Consider the following 21,381-nt stretch of genomic DNA (forward strand, 5'->3'; position numbering starts at 1 on the left):
AATGGATTTACCAGCAGATCAGTGGACAAGCTGGGAATAGTAGGCAGGTTTCTTAAGTCCCAGTCTAATGCTCTATCCATCTGGCCATACTACCTCAACTTGAAACACTTGAAGGGAAGCCCAATTTACAGAATGTACTAAAACTCAGACTTCTTTTAAGTGCTCACTTGGGCTCCCAGAATCCCTAGTGACTTCTGCAAATGTAGGCCTGTGAGTTTTTAGCTTTGTAAAAAGAGAAGTGATCTAATCAGCTCGATCACACTGATGTGCCAAGTAATTATCATGGTAGCATTTCATTAACAACCTCCAGCAAAAAACTCTTCAACACCCACTACCAGAACAGCCAGCTAGAAAAAAATAAAAGAAAAAGGCCAATTACTTTTCACAGGAAATTTGGGCTGGGGGAGAGGTGCTGAAATTTCCCATTAACATTTTTCAGTTAAAAGATAAATTGGACAAAAATTGTTTCTGAACACCATTTTCTGTATGGCAAATAAACCCAATTGCTTTCAATTTAGAAAAAAAATGAAACCTAAGTTTTAAACCAAAACCTGAAAACGTTTACCAACCAAATTTAGTTTGTTTTTTTTTCCATTAAAAACAACGCCAAGGCTTTCATTTCTGATGAAAACCCAAAATTCCTTTTCACCAAAACCATTTATATTGGCAATCTCAGCAGAAAGACAACAGATCGACTGAAAGGAACACAGAGGCTGAAGTTGCCTAAAGATGGTTTCTCTAGGTACACTGGACCCAGAGAAACCTTGCACAGTCACTTCTGGTCTCATGCTGTACCTTTCTGTGGATGAAGAGAGCACCCGTCTCCAGAGAGGACTCTGGCACCTTTCATCAGCAAATTATTTTAATGGATGAATGAAAGATTTTACATCAGAGTCTTTGCTGTCTTATTCTATCTGGTGTGGAAGATGGTCTGTGTGTTCCCAGTAAAGTTTTATCTACTAACTGCCCCCCAACACACACACAAAATGGTAAGAACAGTCCTACCTGAGCAAGAACTTGAGCTGTTGAGGCCAGTTGGAGCTGGATTGATCAGTTCTACCCAGCACAACAGTGAAGCTCCAAATTGTAAACTTGCTCATTAAAGTTTTAGACAAGGCAATCTGAGCTCCCAAGTTCTGAACTTCCAAATAAAGTCGCTCTCAAGGCCCTCATGTTTCAGTCACCTCACTAGACCACTGAGCAGATACTTGGCAAGAGCTGAAAGATGTGGTGGATTCTCTGTCAGCTGGACTCTTCAAATCAAGATTGTATGTCTCGCTAAAAAAAAAAAAAATCACAGAATCATAGATTATTAGGGTTGGAAGGGACCTCAGGAGATCATCTAGTCCAACCCACTGCTCAAAGCAGGACCAATCCCCAAATGGCCCCCTCAAGGACTGAATTCACAATCCTAGGTTTAGAAGGCCAATGCTCAAACCACTGAGCTATCCCTCCCCCCAAATTGGACACATACCTATCTCCTAGGACTGGAAGGAACCTTGAAAGGTCATTGAGTCCAGCCCCCTGCCTTCACTAGGCAGGACCAAGTACTGATTTTTGTCCCAGATCCCTTAGTGGCCCCCTCAAGGATTGAACTCTCAACCCTGGGTTTAGCAAGCCAATGCTTAAACCACTGAGCTATCCCTCCTCCTCATACAATGCCTATGTGGACCAATTTAAAAAAAAAAAAAAAAAATATGACCTCACCCAACTGGTGTCACTCATATCCTGGGACCAACATGGCTACAACACGGTAAAAAAAATACACTTAACCAGAACTTATGGGCCCGATGCAAGACCTTTTTGTGCAATTCCCTAGCCTTAGTTATGTAGGTGATCAGACTATATGATCATTAGGGTTCCTTCTGGCCTTAACAACGAATCCCTGTTAAATGCCTCACTCTGGAAAAAAAAAAAAAAAAAAAAAAAAAAAAAGATGAAGCAACTTAACTGTGAGCTTTGATGTACAGACTTGAAACACACCTATTAGGAGCCAATCTGCATTCTTAAATGGGCATCTGTGAATTGCTTCTCAGGCCATGTCTACATCTAAAATTTTGCAGCGCTGGTTGTTACAGCTGTATTAGTACAGCTGTATAGGGCCAGCGCTGCAGAGTGGCCACACTTACAGCAACCAGCGCTGCAAGTGGTGTTAGATGTGGCCACACTGCAGCGCTGTTGGGCGGCTTCAAGGGGGGTTCCGGGACGAGAGAGCAAACCGGGAAAGGAAACCAGCTTCCCCACGGTTTGCTCTCTCGGTCCCGGAGCCAGCCAGCAAACCGCAGGGAAGGAGACCTGCTTGCTCGGGGTTCCGGGACCGAGAGAGCAAACCGGGAACGCCGCGGTTTGCTCTCTCGGTCCCGGAGCCACCCAGCAAACCGCAGGGAAGGAGACCTGCTTGCTCGGGGTTCCGGGACCGAGAGAGCAAACCGGGAACGCCGCGGTTTGCTCTCTCGGTCCCGGAGCCAGCCAGCAAACCGCAGGGAAGGAGACCTGCTTGCTCGGGGTTCCGGGACCGAGAGAGCAAACCGGGAACGCCGCGGTTTGCTCTCTCGGTCCCGGAGCCCGCCAGCAAACCGCAGGGAAGGAGACCTGCTTGCTCGGGGTTCCGGGACCGAGAGAGCAAACCGCGGCGAAGCTGGTTTCCTTTCCTGGTTTGCTCTCTCGGTCCCGGAACCCCGAGCAAGCAGGTCTCCTTCCCTGCGGTTTGCTGGGTGGCTCCGGGACCGAGAGAGCAAACCGCGGCGTTCCCGGTTTGCTCTCTCGGTCCCGGAACCCCGAGCAAGCAGGTCTCCTTCCCTGCGGTTTGCTGGCTGGCTCCGGGACCGAGAGAGCAAACCGGGAAAGGAAACCAGCTTGATTACCAGAGGCTTCCTCCTTCCACGGAGGTCAAGAAAAGCGCTGGTAACTGTCTACATTGGATTACCAGCGCTGGATCACCAGCGCTGGATCCTCTACACCCGAGACAAAACGGGAGTACGGCCAGCGCTGCAAACAGGGAGTTGCAGCGCTGGTGGTGCCCTGCAGATGTGTACACCTTCAAAGTTGCAGCGCTGTAACTCCCTCACCAGCGCTGCAACTTTCTGATGTAGACAAGCCCTCAGATAACACATGCAGCACATTTCTAGTAGAACAAACACTAGTTCCCAATGACAAGCTGTGGCACTCTGTACCTCAAAACAGCACCATGGAACCTCCATATTCAACAATGTCATATAATTATGATATACTCTATACAAAGTATGCCTTGTGAGCTATTATTTTAAAAGTCTTGATCTGTTGAACATTAACACCTGGTTAGAGTGTATGTGCTATCATCATATGGGAAGTTATGAAGTTTTGCTATGTGTTTGTGTTACTGAAATACGTTGGAGCCTTTCAGATACAACAATGGAGCAGCCAGACATGCTAACGGCCTACTGAAGAGAATTCACACTCCCAAGAACTATCCCAGGATCTGTATACAATGGAGACTTCTCAGAGATAGCATGAAGACAATGGACACTGCTTGACTCGTGTCATCGCATAGGGTCTTTCCAGCAATTATAGAAGAGGAAAAGTGACATCATAGAATATCAGGGTTGGAAGTGACCTCAGGAGGTCATTTAGTCCAACCTCCTGCTCAAAGCAGGACCAATCCCTAGACAGACTTTTTTGTCTCAGAGCCCTAAATGGGCCCCTCAAGGACTGAACTCACAGCCCTGAGTTTAGCAGACCAATGCTCACACCACTGAAACCACTGAGTTATCCTTCACTTGGCCTCATTTTCCCCTCACAACACAACACCTGGAAACACATCTGGAGGACAAAGACTGACAAGGGAAAGGTAGTCCTGGGCTGAAAAGGAGTCCTAGCCTGTGTATGGAAGATCTGTAACCTGCTTGTACTATCAGGGTGAAACACTGCTTGATTCAACCCGTTTAGTTTATAGAACTTAGGTTGTGCACCGATTTTTTATTTTCTTTGGTAACCATCTCTATCCTTTATGCCTACCACTTAAAATCTATCTTTCTGTAGTTACATAGACTCATAGGTCAGAAGGGACCAATCTGATCATCTAGTCTGACCTCCTGCACAAGGCAGGCCACAGAACCCCACCCATCCAATTTTATAACAACCCCTATCCCAGGACCGAGTTATTGAAATCCTCAAACTTGGTTTGAGGACCTCAAGCTGCAGAGAAACCACCAGCAAGCGACCCATGCCCCACGCTGCAGGGGAAGGCGAAAAACCTCCAGGGCCCCTGCCAATCCGCCCTGGAGGAAAATTCCTTCCCGACCCCAAATATGGCGATCAGCTAAACTCTGAGCATGTGGGCAAGAGTCACCAGCCAGCACCCAAGAAGGAATTCTCTGCAGTAACTCAGTTCCCATTCCATCCAACATCTCCCTGCAGACCATTGAGCAGACCTATCTGGTGGTAATCCAAGATCAATTGCCAAAATTAGGCTATCCCATCATACCATCCCTTCCATAAACTTATCAAGCTTAATCTTAAAGCCAGATATGTCTTTTGCCCCCACTTCTCCCCTTGGAAGGCTGTTCCAGAACTTCACTCCTCTAATGGCTAGAAACCTTCGTCTAATTTCAAGTCTAAACTTCCTAATATCCAGTTTATACCCATTCGTCCTCGTGCCTACATTAGTACTAAACTTAAATAATTCCTCTCCCTCCCTAACGTTAACCCCCCTGATATATTTATATAGAGCAAGCATATCCCCCCGCAGCCTTCTTTTGGCCAGGCTAAACAAGCCAAGCTCTTTGAGTCTCCTTTCATAAGGCAGTTTTTCCATTCCTCGGATCATCCTTGTAGCCCGTCTCTGAACCTGTTCCAGTATGAATTCATCCTTCTTGAACATGGGACACCAGAACTGCACACAGTATTCCAGATGGGGTCTCACCAACGCCTTGTATAACGGTACTAACACCTCCTTATCCTTGCAGGAAATAGCCCGCCTGATGCATCCCAAAATCGCATTTGCTTTTTTAACAGCCGTATCACATTGGCGACTCATAGTCATCCTGCTATCAACCAGTACCCCAAGGTCCTTCTCCTCCTCCGTCGCTTCCAACTGATGCGCCCCCAACGTATATCCAAAATTCTTATTATTAATTCCTAAATGCATAACCTTGCACTTTTCACTATTGTATTTCATCCTATTTCTATTACTCCAGTTTACAAGGTGGTTCAGATCTTCCTGAATAGTATCCCTGTCCTTCTCCGTGTTAGCAATACCCCCCAGCTTCGTGTCATCTGCAAACTTTATTAGCACATTCCCGCTCTTTGTGCCAAGGTCAGTAATAAAAAGGTAAATAAGATCGGTCCCAAAACCGATCCTTGAGGGACTCCACTAGTGACCTCCTTCCAGCCTGACAATTCACCTTTCAGTACGACCCTCTGGAGTCTCCCCTTTAACCAGTTCCTTATCCACCTTACAACTTTCATATTCATTCCCATCTTTTCCAATTTGACTAACAGTTCCCCGTGCAGAACCGTGTCGAACGCCTTACTGAAATCTAGGTAAATTATATCTACCACATTTCCTTTATCTAAGTAATCTGTCTTCTTCTCAAAGAAGGAGATCAGATCTACCTTTACTAAATCCGTGTTGCAATTCGTCCCAATTACCATTGACCTCTATGTCCTTAACTACTTTCTCCCTTAAAATTTTTTCCAAGACCTTGCATACTACAGACGTCAAGCTAACAGGCCTATAATTACCCGGATCACTTTTATTCCCTTTCTTAAAAATTGGAACTACATTAGCAATCCTCCAGTCATACGGCACAACCCCCGAGTTATTAAACCTGTTTTATGTTTTACTTAAAACAGCGTATTTTGCTTGAAGTGCTTGGGAAACCTCAGCTTAGGAACAAAAGCTGGTGCATATCCTCTCCACATTGATGGGGAGGCAGATGGGTAATAAACTTACACTGGTCAGACTTCTGACCAGGGCAAGATGGCACAGGTGTGGGGTCCTGAGCTAGGGGGGAATTGGCTGGAGCCTCTCTGTTGTTGGTTCATGAGTGTCTGGGAGAAGCATTCATGTCTGTATAAGTGCAGCACCTGGTGAGGTTTGCAGCTTGTCACAGTACCACAGTGTGAGAGGGAAAGCAGGTTGATGGGTCAGAGGGCTTAGCCATACCCGTCATGCAAGCGTCCTAAAGCCCCTATTTATTTCTGACCCACCAAAGGATTCTGATTTTAAACTTGACTTTAGCCAGTGCTCTCCTGGGGCATGTATAAATTATTCTTTAGATTCTCGTGTGTTACAGGTGTAAAACCACAGCACAAACCATGCACTTAGAGCCTAAGATGACTGGGTGGCTCTAGGAATTGGTAATTGACGATAGACTGGTTCAGCTCTAGGTCATCAATTCAAACCCAGGACATGTCAATGGCTGTTCAGTTTCCACCTTAAAAAATGACTCTCAAACCAATTCCTACTGGACACAGAATGGGCCCCCTTGTGGTAAACTCAGCAAGGCTTGAATAGGCTCAGAGAATTCTCTTTCATCACAGGCTGGCAAGGAGCAAGACTTGCACTGTCAGTGCTGTAACCAGTTCTGTGGTGAGGTTCTCACACAGCAGGGCTGCCAAAGCTAGCACCTCTCAGCAATGTTAAATTCACACAAAAAGTTAAAAATCAATGCATCACTTCATAATGTGAGAAGAATCGTACCTGGTTGTCTTTAAACTATAACTTTTGGGGTTTATGAGATAATCTAATATCCTTGAGTCTCTAAACAGCCACATTTAAGTCTACAATGATGCTTCCTCATTCTCCCAACATAATTAGTTTCAATTGGCTTCTTAGAAGCAAAGAGCAGCCAGTATATTTTGTAGTAGCTTTCCTGAACAGAAGTGATTTTGACATCCACTCACCTTTTTACTAAAGAATCTATCTGGGCTTCACCAATTCAGAATGATTTTCTATCAGTTGAGTCAAAGCTGTATTTTAGCCTGGTCCCTGAGCAGCATAACTGCTTTTATCTGAAAGCTATCTTGTACCTACAAGCAATATTTTAATGCATATCATGGCATTTAAGAAGAAGCACTTTATCTTTATTCTGATCAGAAAGGGAGGTGAAATCAATCTTAACTCCTGATAAAATTTTATTTAAGAAGGTGGAAGACCTCTTCAAGATTTAACGAGGGATTAAATAGCATACATACTTCATATGAGTCTTTACACGCCTGTGCTCCCAGCTCCTGTGTATAGAAGGAAAACCTTCACAAAAATAAACCTTAAAGGGAAAAGCATCTTGCATCCTTAAAACAAACTCTCTTAGGTAACTATGCTATTGTGATGTTTCAAACTCCTATTAGATAAAAAAAAAAAAAAAACTCTGTTGCTCGCAGATTTATGTCTGGTTCTTTTGGAAATGATGCTCCCCAGTGAATGATCTTGGGAGGGTTCTTCCTATCTGAGCAAACTCAGTTCAAACCTACAATTTATGCAGTCATTACATTTTTGTATTATGTGCATCACCTTAGCAGGTCTCAATGACAACACCATAATCTCTTACATGAGAACTGTACAGTGTCCTGTAGTTGCAGGTCATTTAACCAGCTGCAGACAGCAAAGAAACCTGAAAGGATGTTCTGACTGAATGTAAATACAACTGATATTTTACAAAAATCAACTATGATCCATTTACATAGCTCCACTTCATCCTATCACTGCACAAAACATGAGCCTCGCATAGACAACAGCACCGTATGGCTTATCAGGATTCCTTCCCTTCAGCTAGTTACAGCACATTACATGTAAGCCTTGAAAATGTGTATAAAGTGAAATGTTAGAAACCTTTTTTGTAAATTATATGCCACAACACACACACACACACACACACACACACACACACACACAGAGAAAACCAGCCTAATTCTTATCAAGCTTTGATTTTGACAGGTCTTGGCTTCTGGATGACATTTAAAAAAAAAACATTTTCAACTATGAGGCACCAATAATTTAAATCAGGAATAGTACAAAGAGGAAAATGAAATGCCTGAGAGAATTCCGTTGAGAGTTTTATTTTAGCCATCACATATGATCAAGTTACCAATTACAAGGAACCTTGTTCGGTGTAAAATCAACTCTGACTTGCTCTGTAAAGTATCAGAGGGGTAGACCTGTTAGTCTGGATCTGTAAAAGCAGCCAAGAGTCCTGTGGCACCTTATAGACTAACAGACGTTTTGGAGCATGAGCTTTCCGACGAAGTGGGTATTCACCCACAAAAGCTTATGCTCCAAAACGTCTGTTAGTCTATAAGGTGCCACAGGACTCTCTGCTGCTTTTGCTCTGTAAAGTCACTCACTGAATAAGCAGCATTCTCACTTATCAGCAGGTGTTTGTAATGTTAAGGCTGGATCTCATTTCTCTTGAGAGAGAGAGAGAGAGAGAGAGAGAGAGACACAGACAGACAGAGTGTTAAAACACTGGCACAGCAACACAAGGCACATCTGACAATGACAATGCAATTTATCAAGAACTAGGGGAAAAAATCATGAAACTGTTAAAAGTCTGTTCATCCCATATTATTTATCTTCTGGCTGAGGCTGAGAAAATGTTAAGAAGCCGAGGCAAACACTAATGCAAACATAATTAAAAAATTAGATGCTGTTTGTCCCTCTTATCAGTTGAGCCTCTCTCTCTATTGATAGCAAACATTATCTCCTAGACAGCATACATACAAAGTCAAGATTTCTCTCTTCATCACCTGTTTTCTCAAGTTTAACTCCTATGCATTTTTTAACAGCATGGAAATCAGGACATCAAGGAATATTAAAACCCTCCCAAGTGCTTCTTTCATAGCACCAACAACTAGAGCTTTCTAAACCTTTTTAAAAAATTAACTAACCCTCTAGATAAACATAGAGCCAAGAAATCCAGACATGTTTGTAAAGGGAAGTGAGTACATGCCAAAGCTCCCGACCCTTCCCTCCCCTAGCTTTGACTTTCACTGGCCACCATGTACATATTCCTTCTTTTCCAGATCTAAGGCTCTGAACCAGAAGAAGAGGTACTGAGTCCCCGACACAGCAGGATCAGGGCTGCACCATTCCCAGGGGATAACACCTTGCAGAGCTGGGCAGCGCTGTCACCCACCATCTGCGCTTCCCTTGCGCGCCAGATGATGTCTGAAGAGCACAGGCAGGTCTGGAGAGTGGAGAGCGGGAGAATTACCTTGGAAGAGGTGGAGGCGCTGGCACTGCAGCGGTCCGGAGTGGGCAGGTTAGCTCCCCAGCTCTCTGCCCACGGCCAAGCAGGAGTCGCAGCTGCCCAGGGGCCCCTCACTGGGGCCGCCCAGCGGCTCAGTCCCGCAGGCTGGTTTCTCCGGCCGGCCGCCCGCCCGTAGGAAGAGGAACAAACCACATCCAGGTTTCGCCCCAAAGGGAATCCAGAGCCCGCTGTAAATCCGCCCGGCCCACGACCGCCCAGCACGCGGGCTCCCCGGTCACGGCGCCCGGCGCAGGCAGGGCAGGGCTGAGGCGGCTCTGCGGGGCTCAGCCCGGCGGGCGGCTAGCCACAGAGCCGGCGGGGAAGGGAAGGGCGGGGCGGGGGGGCTCTTCCATGCGCCCCCCGGCCCGGCGCCAGGACCAGCACGGGCTGAGCCGGCCTGTCTCCGGGACCCCCTGCACCGCGCCTGGCCGGTCCTGGGGCGGGGCGGCGGGGGACCCGGCAGCGCTGCTACTGCTGCGAAGCTCCGGGTAACGCAACGCGGCGGCGGCGGCGGCTACATGGCCGGGGCGCGAGGCTCAATCCGGCCCCGCTCCTGCCGCCGGAGCTGCCCGGCGAGCTCCGGAACAGGCGGCGGCAGCGGCTGGGGACGCAGCCCGCGGGGCTTGGCTGGGGAGGCGGGCGCGCCCTCCTGCCGGAAGAGCCGAGCACGCGCGGTAGCGGCTGGGCTGCTGCCGCCCCCTCCCCATAGGGATCTGCGGGGGAGGGGGCGGGGCTGCGGCGGCTGCTCGCGCCCGGCGCTCTAGGCGGGAAGGCGGGAGATGAGGCGGCTGGAGCGCGGTGCCTGCGGGGCAGGGGATGGGGGTGTTTTAGCGGGACTGAGGAGCAGCTGGGGGTGAGCATGGTGGTATGTAAAGTAAGGAGTCGTCTAGACTGGCAGACTCCTAACACATTCCGAATGGAGGTGTCAGGTGCAGACTCCTTGGAAATCTTAGACACCCTGAGGGGTCCTAAGACCACCAGTTTAAAACTACTGGGCTAGAGAGGGGGAGCGGGAGCTTCTGTCTCCCCGCTCCAGAAGAAGAGATTCAGTTGCATTGGGAAGTGGCAAATTCAAAACAGATACCGGAGGGAAATATGTTTTCACACAAGGTGTGACTAGCCTGTGGAACTCACTTCTTCTGGCAGGATGTCCTACTGGCTAAGATTTTAGCAAGGTTCAAACAGAGGTGAGACATCTGTGTGGTTAACAAAACTTTCCAGAGTTATAAATAGTTAATACTAAGGGAGTATAGGACAAAAACAAGGAGTCATCTGGTGACCCCTTTAAGACTAACAGATTTATTTGGGCATAAGCTTTCCTAGGTAAAAACCCCACTTCTTCAGATGCATGGAGTGAAAATTACAGATGCAGGCATTTTAGGACAAGAGATAAACCCTCATGTTTTAAAGGCAATCTCTATTAGTGATAAGGGTAGGACCATCATGGGAGATTTTTATTGCCTCCCATCTATGTACTGTGCGGGTTCTTGCACTGTCCTCTGAAACATCTGGACATTGTCAGAGATAGGGCATCTGTCTAGTCCATTATGCCAATTCCCACACTTCTACCTGGAGAGCAAGGGGTGGGAGAGCATATGGGTCTGTGAGGGGTTAAAGCTACAGCATCTTTAATCTAAATTTACATTTATTTTCCCCATTCCTGGGGAACCTCAGAGTCCTCTCCTGCATTTATTCAATGCAGTTTGTGGAGTATAGGACACTTGGTCACTCCCGCCCATTGCTGCACATGTCAAGCTGCCTGCACAGCTATTCCCTATTATTGTGGGCCCAAACATTCAGAAATGGCTGTTATTTGGGGTGCCCCAGGGTCTGGGTGCTCAAATTGGGACACTTTAAAGGTGCCTCATTTTTCCAGTGCTGCTAAGCATCAGCAGCACTAATGAATTCAGCTATGGTTGTTTTGGACTTCTAAAAATCAGGCCCCTTTTAAAGTGCCTCAAGGTGGGCACTCAGAAATCCCAGCATCCCAAATCACTAGCTCTAGCTAAGAGTTTTAGCCATAGTGCACAAGGGGAAGTGCTAGGAGCACTACTGCATGTTCTGCAGGCTGCCGGAGAGAATGGCCTCGCTTCCCATACCCACAGCAGCAGTCTAAAACAGGGCAGACCTGCCTGCCCAAAGCCCAGATAATTGATTAAGGGGTCAGCAAATAGAACAGGCCCTATGCAGCTATTGGCCAGAGGACTGGGAGGAAATCACACCTCTCACTCCCTGCTCTTGGTTGGAGAAAAGGCATGTACTTCTAGGGTGGAAGCTTAGCACTTTTGAAAGGGGGATGGGGACTGGCTGTAGGCCACTTTATCAGTCAGTGGGCATAGAAGTAGGATTGGAAAGAGGTGCCCCAGGACTGAGGCTGGAGCAAGCAGACCCAAAGGTAGCTTGGACATGGGGCTAGGGATAGGCTGAGGGAGAAGCAGCATAGGTGGCAGCAGCCAGGCTGGGAAAGTGGCCCAGGGCCTGCCTGGGAATCTTGACTGGAGTAGTAGCCATGGCGATGGAGGCCTGTGATAGGGTAGAGGCTGGGAGCTGCCGTTGCTCCCAAGCACTAGGGATCACCATGAGAGGTAAGAGATACCTGTAACAGACCTACAGGACTGAGGCTGAGATGGTGCAATATGAACTCATAATGGGTCAGTGGTAGTACTCTTAAGGACTGGGGTCTTCGTGCATTGTACTGTTGAGGGGGTGCTGTGTGTGTTGCTGAAAGGTCCCTCTTACTAATCGTGGGTTGTGTCCTTGCCCAGGTAAAGTTGCTGGTATTATATCTGAGTGCAGCTGGTATTATATCTGGGCATATGGTTTGAGGGCATTTGGGGACCACACAACAAACTGAGATGCCCTTCCCCTGGCCCTGATCAGATCCTACTGCTCCATTTTCCAAAGCTCTCAAGGAGCTGAGCACCTTACGTACATAAACCACGGCAGTATTGCCAAGGCCAGGCAGTGCAAAATCATGTCAGGCTCCCAAAAATTATGAGATTTTTGTTTTTTTAAATGCACATTGGGTTATTTTTATTTGCCTTCTAGCATTTAAAGCTTATGGGTTTGCTCCAGTCATGTTTTCAAGCTTTTCTCCACAACCACAAGGATTAGACACTTAGTTTTTAAAGTTAAAACTGGGATTCTCACCTAACAATATGACTCCAGGAGCTGGGGCTTTAAGGAAAATAGTAAATATTGCAAGACTCACGATGAAGTTACAAGACTTGGCAACAGTGCAGTGTCAATGTGTGCATTTTATACTCACAGATCCAAGTGATGCTGGAACACTAATTTAATTACACTTTTGTAAAAATTGGAATACACAGTCCCCCATGGAGGTGTCTGCAGAAACGTCAAACCTATGCTGTGACCACGTCTTGCTCGCCAAATTGCTATATGCTGCTGAACTCTCTGTCAAGATGAAGGCTTAAGGAGATGGAGCTGGGATATACAATCCTGGCATTATTCCAACCAATTCAGTGTAAAGTAAAACACTTTTTCTTAAAAAATATTGGGTATATTTATGCTAAGAGTCCAAGGCATTGACTTCTGAATGCTTGGAGCTGGCAGTGCTGCAGTGGTTTATATATGTTCCTCTTACATCCTATTAATTTATTCTATGCAGGTTTCTTTGTCAGTCTCCTTTGTGAATCAGTGGAGATATGCATTGAAGTTTCTCTCTTTCTATTGACTCTGACACCAATTTTGGCTGCAGATTTTTCTGCTCCTTGAGTTATTCTTATACATGTTGTATTTCTGTTGTGGTGCTTTTTTGATTGTTTCCTACTTGTAATATGAATTGTGCTTCATTTTGCCAATGTCAGAATTGCCCCTTTAATTCCATCAATTGCATTCACTCTGTGGGTGAATTATTACATTCCCTTATTCCTTCCATTTTTTGTGTCAAAGTCACTTAATTTGTTTAATTAATTTTTATGTATGCTAAAGAATAAAAATGTGGCACAATGACATTCTCAGTCATTCTGTGACAGCACAGAGTGAATAGAGGAAAGGCAAGATGCTGAATAGACTTGCACATGGAAGATTGCTGGAGTTTGTTGGTTTTTTGTTGCTAAATTTCTACACCTTGACCCTGCAATGAGTGACTACCACTCACTCACAGAAATCAGTCCCAGGGCTGGATATTTGATGTGTCTGGACCCCCAAAATAACCCAGAGAGAAGCAGTGCAAGGTCCCCTTCAGCCTGATAGGAGGAACCATCAGTTTGAAAAATATATATTGAATTCTTAATGGCCTACATAAACTCTAGCCTCTGTCCTGGAACTGCAAAACAAGGGGTCATCTTATGGAGTGTGGTGTAGTGAGGTAGATAGGGCCCCTGAACAGCTGCCAGATAAACTACTAACCTGGGCTGTGAGAGGTGAAATGCTGCTGCTGTATTACTACCCTCTGAACCACAGTCAGATAATATCAACTACAGTAAATAGCTGGAGATGTCATTCACATCTCTGAGCAGGCTCAAACAGAGCAGGTACAATATTTACAACTGGAAACGTCTTGCCACTCAGGATTAGAAATAGTCGTGTGCTGGCACATCTCAGTCGAGGGGAGACAGCTTCCAGGTAGAAATGCTAATGCAGGGATCGGCATCCTTTCAGAAATAGTGTGCCGAGTCTTCATTTATTCACTCTGATTTAAGGTTTCACATGCCAGTAATACATTTTATAACTAAACTATTGTTGCATGTAAAGTAAATAAGGTTTTTTTAAATGTTTAAGAAACTTCATTTAAAATTAAATTAAAATGCAGAGCATGCTGGACTGGTGGCCGGGACCCGGGCAGTGTGAGTGCCACTGAAAATCAACTTGCGTGCTGCCTTTGGATGTATTAGAGCATAAGTTTTCGTGGGTGAATACCCACTTCGTCAGACGCATGTAATGGAAAATGTTGTGTATACATGATGTTAAATACTTGTACAGGGAAAATGGCTTTAGCCTGAGCTGAGAAGGCCACAGAGAGGTGTGGAGGAAAATTGGGTCTGAGGTTTCTTCTATTTGAAGAAGAGCTAATGCGATCCTGGGATGCATAAACAGGAATCTTGAGTAGGAGTCAAGAGGTTTTTGGCACTGTTATGATGGCTGCTGGAATATTGTGTCCACTTCTGGTACCTGTAACTCGAGAAGGATGTTGATAAAGTGGTGAGGGTTTCTGCTGGCCTTGGAATCTATGAATTAATGAAGTTTGAGAATATTTGTTGTATCTGATTAAAGCGGTGTTGCAGGTCGTTTTCTAGTTTCTATATCCAGTGTTCTAGGATGTGGAACACGAAAGAGCTTTTTCTTGGAAACTCTCAGCATTATACTGCAGAATACTCATGGCTCTTCAGGTTATGGTTACTGTGAACAGAAAAATAGTCTCTTTGTCAGTTTTCTAATTTTCCAGCAATCCTATGTTTATTTCTTCTTGTGCTCCCCTGCCTACCTGTCTTTATCTACCTGTGTTCTCATGTCTTAGACTGTAAGCTTTGTGGGGCAGGGGCCATCTTTTTATTGTGTCTAAAACAGTGAGGCTGGGTCCATGACTCAGAGATCCAGGCACTACTGCAATAGAAATAATTAGAATATTCTATTTGTGCATTACTTTATGGAGCTGAGCATATGTATTACATATGAGGAAACAGTCTATGAGAAGCTTGATAAGGCTGGGTTTGACGACCATTTGGTATTAACTCCAGAAGGAGGACCTGTAAGACAGATAAAAATCTGCATTTAAAATTTTTCAGCAGGCTTTCTGCTTGGTGACTTAGGCCGTGATGGTAGTAGCTACATCCCATTGTTTTAGAAGGGCCTGTAGTGCTACTTTTAATTTCTGAAGAAATAATTTCAAAAGTTTCAGGAAAAACAAACAAAGCCTAATTATACCATTTGGTTGTGTTGCATCATCTAGATGAAGGATTCAGATTAGCTTCATTTTTTCCACATCTGAAATAGGTAAAGACCTGTAGGGCACAGCAGACTTCTGCAAATTCTGATTTTATGATCCTTTTCATTTGTGTAATGAAGTACTCTAAATAAGATACGCTCCCCCTGCTGAGACTTGTTTGATGTCTCTGAAATTTGTGTATTGTAAATACTAATCTCTCGCTGCTTGCATCTTACTCAGAGTTCAGTGTTATGCTAAAATGTGCTGCTGTCAACAACTTGCTCATCTAAGGTGCTTGTTACTTAGTGGCATAAATGTTAGTTTAACTGTAATCTTTTGTTCAAGAGTTTGACGTGATACATATGGGGTAGAGCTGGGAGTAGGCTATTGGAACCCTGCTAGAGATACCTTGGAGTTAGTGGTCCAACTCTTGGATAAGGCATCCTGTCTCCACAAAGCATCAAAGGTCTTTGCAATGGCATTTATAGCCTACCTAGAGGGTTGCATGCAATGAAAGATTGTGGAGACAGATTGCTTTAAATTGTATGAGGGCAGGCACAATGGGTATTCTTCCTCTTCCCGCTCTTTGATTTACAAATTTTGGGCTTGTTTACTTGCACAACCGTTGCTTACCTAAGTTGCTACAAAATTTGACAATTCTTTGGCTGCGCTTGAAACTAAAAGAAGAGACCCACCTCCCGGGGCAGGAAGGACACTGCTTGTACACCTACTTCCAAACCACAGCTGCCCCATCACTTTCCACTTTCTCTTTTAAAATTTCGTTGCATAGAGTAGCGCACCAGGGACACTGTGGGTAAGACTGTTCTTCCCCCACCCACCCTGGTTCTGAAGGAATTTGTCAGTCAGATAACACTTATGGACTCTAGAGCTTTCACTTGGAAAAGCCTTTCTACCTGGCTCAGAAGTCTATTTAATTTGAACTGAGAAGTATGTTTTCTCTTAGCTGCCTATCAACTCTGCAGATCATTTTGGACATGAATGAGTTTCCAAGGGGAGAATATTTCATTCCACCAGGGTACCCTCTGTGTGGGAAATTAGCCAGCTCTGTTGACTCGGGTTCTTGCGTGCTTGGCCAGAGGAATAAGTTGAATGTGTGTGTAATACAATTTCTATTTTTAGGGCAATCAGTTCACACTGTTGTGGGTTAAGATTTATTGTCCATTCTCCCAGAGCTAAGTGATTTCTCTCGTGACTCCCTGAGAATTCAACCTGCCACGACACCTGTTATCTCAGGATTTTCCATCTCATAAAAGCTTGAATATTTATGACTCTCTGCACCCCACAGCTTGCAGAATCTGCAGCATAAATGTTACCCCACTGACCAAACCCTGCTGTGATGCTGATTCAATAATAATAAGATTGGAAGGATTAGATTTTTATCAGTAAACGTTGATTTCACTGTACATGCACAGAAAGACAACAATTGAAATTTACCTAGGCAAAGTAAGAAAAATGCTGCTTGATAACTTATATGTTTGATTTAATTATATTTACTTCATATATTTTGACGTGAGGTTGACACTTTATGTTTTAATGGTTATAAACCTTTAACTTTTTTAATGTCTACTGTAATTAAATAATCATCTGACCCCTCCCCCAATTTCCTGCACTGTGATACACATTGAGAAAACACTTAAAACCCATAACTTTGCACAACTGTGAACATTTAAAAATAGAAAAAATGCTTTAAAATAATCTGTATTATGACTGGAAATTACAAGCAAATGAAAATCGAGTTCTGCCAAGCCCAAATAATGAGTAATGGACTCCGAGCCTCTCATTTCCCCTAATCCTGCCAAGTTAGGAAGTAGAATTTAGATGGAGTTATTCTTCTGGGTTGGAATTCACTAATGCAGAAGGCCAGCTGGAGGCCTGTTCATCACTTAAGTCCCATTTAAACCCTTAGTGGTGCTGAATCATTCCTAATTCACTAGGGACTGGGAATGGCAGGGAGGCAATACCTCTGGCCCTGGTAACATATTGGCACAGTGGCCTCTAAGCCACTCCTGCTTGTTTATCAGTGTCAAAGCTGAATCCCCACTCTGTCACTCCGAGTGCAGGAAGTGGGGGCCCACAAGTGTTTTAAAAATTAATACTTGCCACTCCAGGCTTGTATTACACTCCCAAGGTTACAGCTTCTCTCTGACCTTGGCTTGGTAAACACTGCCACCACCCAAATGCAAAAAAAAACAAACCCTTGGATCAGGAAGGAGCACTTGGGAATTCCTCCCTGTGGGGTACCCTCAAGCCCTTTCACCTCCCCCTCTGGGAAAGAGCTGAGAAAGAAAACAAAGGAAATTAGCTGTTGCCCCCAGCTAATCGAACAGCATATACACAAACCTCTTAGGACACCAAAAATCCAATCCATAGGTAAATTTTCTTTAAAAAGGTAAATTTTATTAAAATAAAAAATAAAGAACATATATTTGGAACTTAGGGTTTTGCTAGATTTTAAAAGAGCAATTCCAAAAATTAAGTACCCAAAATAGCTTCTTGGAGGTTCAGCTTAAAGGTTACAAGAAAACAAAAGCATCCGGTGTTAGCACAGAGGAGATCCACAAACCAAAATAAAGCAATAACCTGATCATGTCTATCTAAGCATTCCTTATCCCAATGAGTCCTGCTAGGTATGGAAAATAATTTTTCATACAAGGTTCAAACCTTACACAGCATTTCTGCTTATAGCATTGCTGCTCGGTGTTCCTGCAGCCCAGAGGGAGCAACAGACTTTAAAAAGTTCTAACTTTCCATTGGCTCTTTCGGTCAGGTGTCCACTGTTCTTTCTTTACCTGGGGGACTTTTTAACCCTTTACAGGTAAAGCAAGTAAAGAACAGCTACCAAGAGGGATTTAACAGCTAACTGGCTGGCTGGGTGTCCATCAAAGGGAGCTACCCCCCACCCTTTATTTATCACAGTCAGTATTGAAAAGAGTCCCAATTCAGTACAGTCCTGCAGATGAGATGGCTTGTAGCTTCAGTGGGTAATGTTTCAGAAGTCAGCTGCTGTTGCTCTATATTAACCCCAGGTTGTCTGGAGCATCAGTGTATTTATGCAAATAATTCAGGGATGTTTTCATTAGTTTCATCCACAATGGCAAAAGCTTTATCCTTTGGCACTTTTAGCTGTGCGGTGTCTTAGAGGAGGAATATGAGGTACTCGTTAGAGAAGAATATCTATGAATATCAGGCACTAAATAAATGCAAAATATAGTAGACCCTCATTAATTGCACATGCCAAAAGCATGTGAAAGTCTCTCCCTGCTTCCTAGCAAAGACCTAGTGAGGTCTCATGTTACTAAGGCATCAGTACTCATACAAAATCTCTTGCAGAACGCTTACCCGAGTACTCAGAAGCATTGTCATGCATAATTAAAACTAAACTGCATTTGTCAAATAAATGAACAAAGTGCATTTTTGATGCCTTGCTCTTGGCTCGTAGTTTTCTGTTGTATATGTTCGTTTGCTAATTTGCAAAATTAATTAATTGGCAATAGGTCTTCTAGTAATTAGCAGAGCTATGTAAAGATGTTGTTGTTAAAGACCTTTTGGATGACATTCATTCCATGCAGTGGGGTCTGCACAAGTTCTACATGCCACTTACGCTCTCAAAGCAGGAATTAAATTTTATGTAGGCTCTGTGCAGGGCCCACTGCACTCTTACCATAACTTAGTACCATTTCAGCTGAAACTGAACTTAAATATTTATTGAACATCTTATTGATACATACTATATTTGGTTACCATGGTGATTGGTGCATTATAGCTAGACAAAGGGCTGCCTGGCTGGAGGAAAGAGAGCACCACTTTCCTGACAGTGACACCAGTAGCAACAAAGTGCCTTTCCCTGGCATCTGGAGAGCATTCTGCTCAGGGTTTTCTCTTGACTCCGAATATCATGTCATGAGCATTGGAGAAGGCTATTCCTACTGCTTATTAGCTCTGCTAGACAATACCAGGCAACTGCATACCTCCCACTTCCCCCCCCCCCCCGCCAGTCTGATATGTGTCTATTTATAAAAGCCATTTAAACCCCAAATCTGTATTGACATTCCCTACCATGTTGTGGGTTTGTCACTGTACTCCCTTCACCCCTAGGACTGCAGCATTCTCTGGAAGGCAAAGCACTGTTGTTTCAAGCAGCTACAATTTTTCAGTAGGAAAGAGGTATATTATACCCCTCAATGAAAAGAAAATGGATGCAGCTTCCAATGAAAAGTATCTCTACTTAGTTCTGTGTAAAGCCTGTCACATTTCACAGAGGGCTAGCCAAAAGATTTAAGAAAAGGCAAAATTAGGCTGGGATTGATGAACCCCCTATGTAAAGGGGTAATGAATAAAGATAGGTCTGAACCAGAATTCTGCATATGAGTGCACCCAATGGGAACTCTGCACTTGACCCCTAGGCTGAGCCACAACCACAGCTCTGATCCTCTCTCTGGAAAAAAACCCAGATCTGAACTCTGTAGCTCCGGTTCCTCTTTGGGAATTAGGGATGCTGGTTCTGCTCTCTGCTGCTGATGTGCTAAACCTGCCATAGGGAGTGAGGCACCCAGTCTGGTGACCTGCCCATGGTTACATGACACCTTCTCCCCTAAAGACCTGCCTACCCAGTAATTGGCACCCGGAGTTCTTTGGACAGGCCCTTGGGCCAGGTCACTTTCTGCAATAGTAAAACACATAGGAGAGAGATCTGGGGAGGAAGGGGGTCTGTATCTCTGTAAGGATCTCCTTCCTAGTAGAGTCTCCCCAAATCCTCATGTTGCCTTGTGTGGGGTCACCCTCCCCTGGTGGCGAAGTCACAGGATTCAACCCCAAACCGTGGTGCCTCTGCACTGCTGTCCCTGCTTTGCTGGCTGATTGTGGAGCTGGTTATGAGAATATTCTATAAAAAGGAGATGGCTATATCTATTTGATTAGTTGGTTAATAGCTAAGGTGCCAGTGGACGCAAATATACACAAGTATATCTGGGTTTTCTAGGACCAATAAAATGTCTTGTTGTGCACTGCAAGAGGCTTTTTGGGTGCAGCTCTTAACAGGGCTCCCCCCAGTAGCGTGGTCCTATTAGCTCTCTCTGCCTTTATTTGTCGCAGAGAAGGGGTAAGGAATATGTGGAGAAGATCACATGGTCTCAGGCTATATTATCTTTCTTGGGGAATAGCTCTGGGGCTGGACAGGGGATAGGTACAAGTTCTGCTGGCTCTAGCCTGTCTCCACCACTCTCTCCAGCCATGGAGCTAGGGTGTGAATTTTTGTACTTACATTTTTAAAAAGAAAAATGTATTTATCCAGATTTAAATTTTGAAATTGACAACCCATGTTAAGGCCTAAACTTCATATAATCTATTAAAATAATGTAAATGAAATTAAAAAATACTAAACAGTACTAAACATGTTTGCTGCCAAAGTTTTAAAGAAAGTCAAACCACTGAATGGATGACAGTCACTGGTGAGCACCTGAAACCAGAATTTGTTGAAGGGGTAAACCAACTGTTGACAGCAGTACCCTCTTCTGCAGATGCAGAGAGAGTATTTTCTTCTTTTCAGGTTATGCAACTAGTGCAATTCAATGACTAGGTCAGTGTTTCTCAAACAGGGCTCACAGGCCAATGGGAGCAGCAATCTGTGGCCAGTGGGAGCCGCGATCGGCCGAACGTGCGGACGGGGCAGGTAAACACACCAGCCCAGCCTACCAAGGGCTTTTCCTACACAAGTGGTGACCCCTGTTTGAGAAACCCTGGACTAGGTCATTCAAAGTTGAGAAGTTGCTTGGGAGCTGAAAACACAGGAATGCTTATTTTACTCTCCCAATCTATGAATAAAACTAGGTTTAAGAGAATGAGGTCTATTAGTTCTAAATCTCGAAGGACATAGTGACCAGAAACAACCAGTTCAATTCACTAAGTGCAGATAATACTTTTTTGTTTAATAAATCAGTTTTAAATGCAAAACGTACTTTTTCCTATGTATTTAGCACCTTAAGCTAGTTGTATTTAACTAATGAAAACAATTTTAAAATGCTGTTTGTGCATTTGTAATTGAATTCCTTCAATTTCCATCCAAATGCAGTTTGACACAAATTACAAGTGAAAAATTAATCATATCTAGTAAATAAGAAATGAGTCATTCACCATTTTCCAATGTAGTAAAACTATAAAAATTAAGAATCTCAATAAACGTGTGCTAAGCTATATAATCGCTTAAATAAAGATGTGTATAGATATTTTCTATCCTTGTTAACTAAAAAC

General features: G+C 44.4%; 1 protein-coding gene across 3 annotated transcripts in view; it reads right to left on the reverse strand.

The window, feature by feature from the left end:
- LOC115642983 (leucine-rich repeat and fibronectin type III domain-containing protein 1-like protein) overlaps positions 1-9,479 on the reverse strand; it is a 223,718-nt gene extending 214,239 nt beyond the window's left edge. For 2 of the 3 annotated variants that reach the window (XM_030546720.1, XM_030546723.1), the window contains exon 1: positions 9,192-9,479. The gene's annotated coding sequence lies outside the window, so the exon portion shown is untranslated. Of the gene's footprint in view, positions 1-1,005; positions 1,279-9,191 lie in introns of all 3 variants that reach the window. The other variant, XM_030546722.1, reaches the window with a different exon arrangement.
- Between the last annotated feature and the right edge of the window lie 11,902 nt (positions 9,480-21,381).

Source organism: Gopherus evgoodei, unplaced genomic scaffold (genome assembly GCF_007399415.2).
Source record: "Gopherus evgoodei ecotype Sinaloan lineage unplaced genomic scaffold, rGopEvg1_v1.p scaffold_48_arrow_ctg1, whole genome shotgun sequence".
NCBI lineage: Eukaryota > Metazoa > Chordata > Testudines > Testudinidae > Gopherus > Gopherus evgoodei.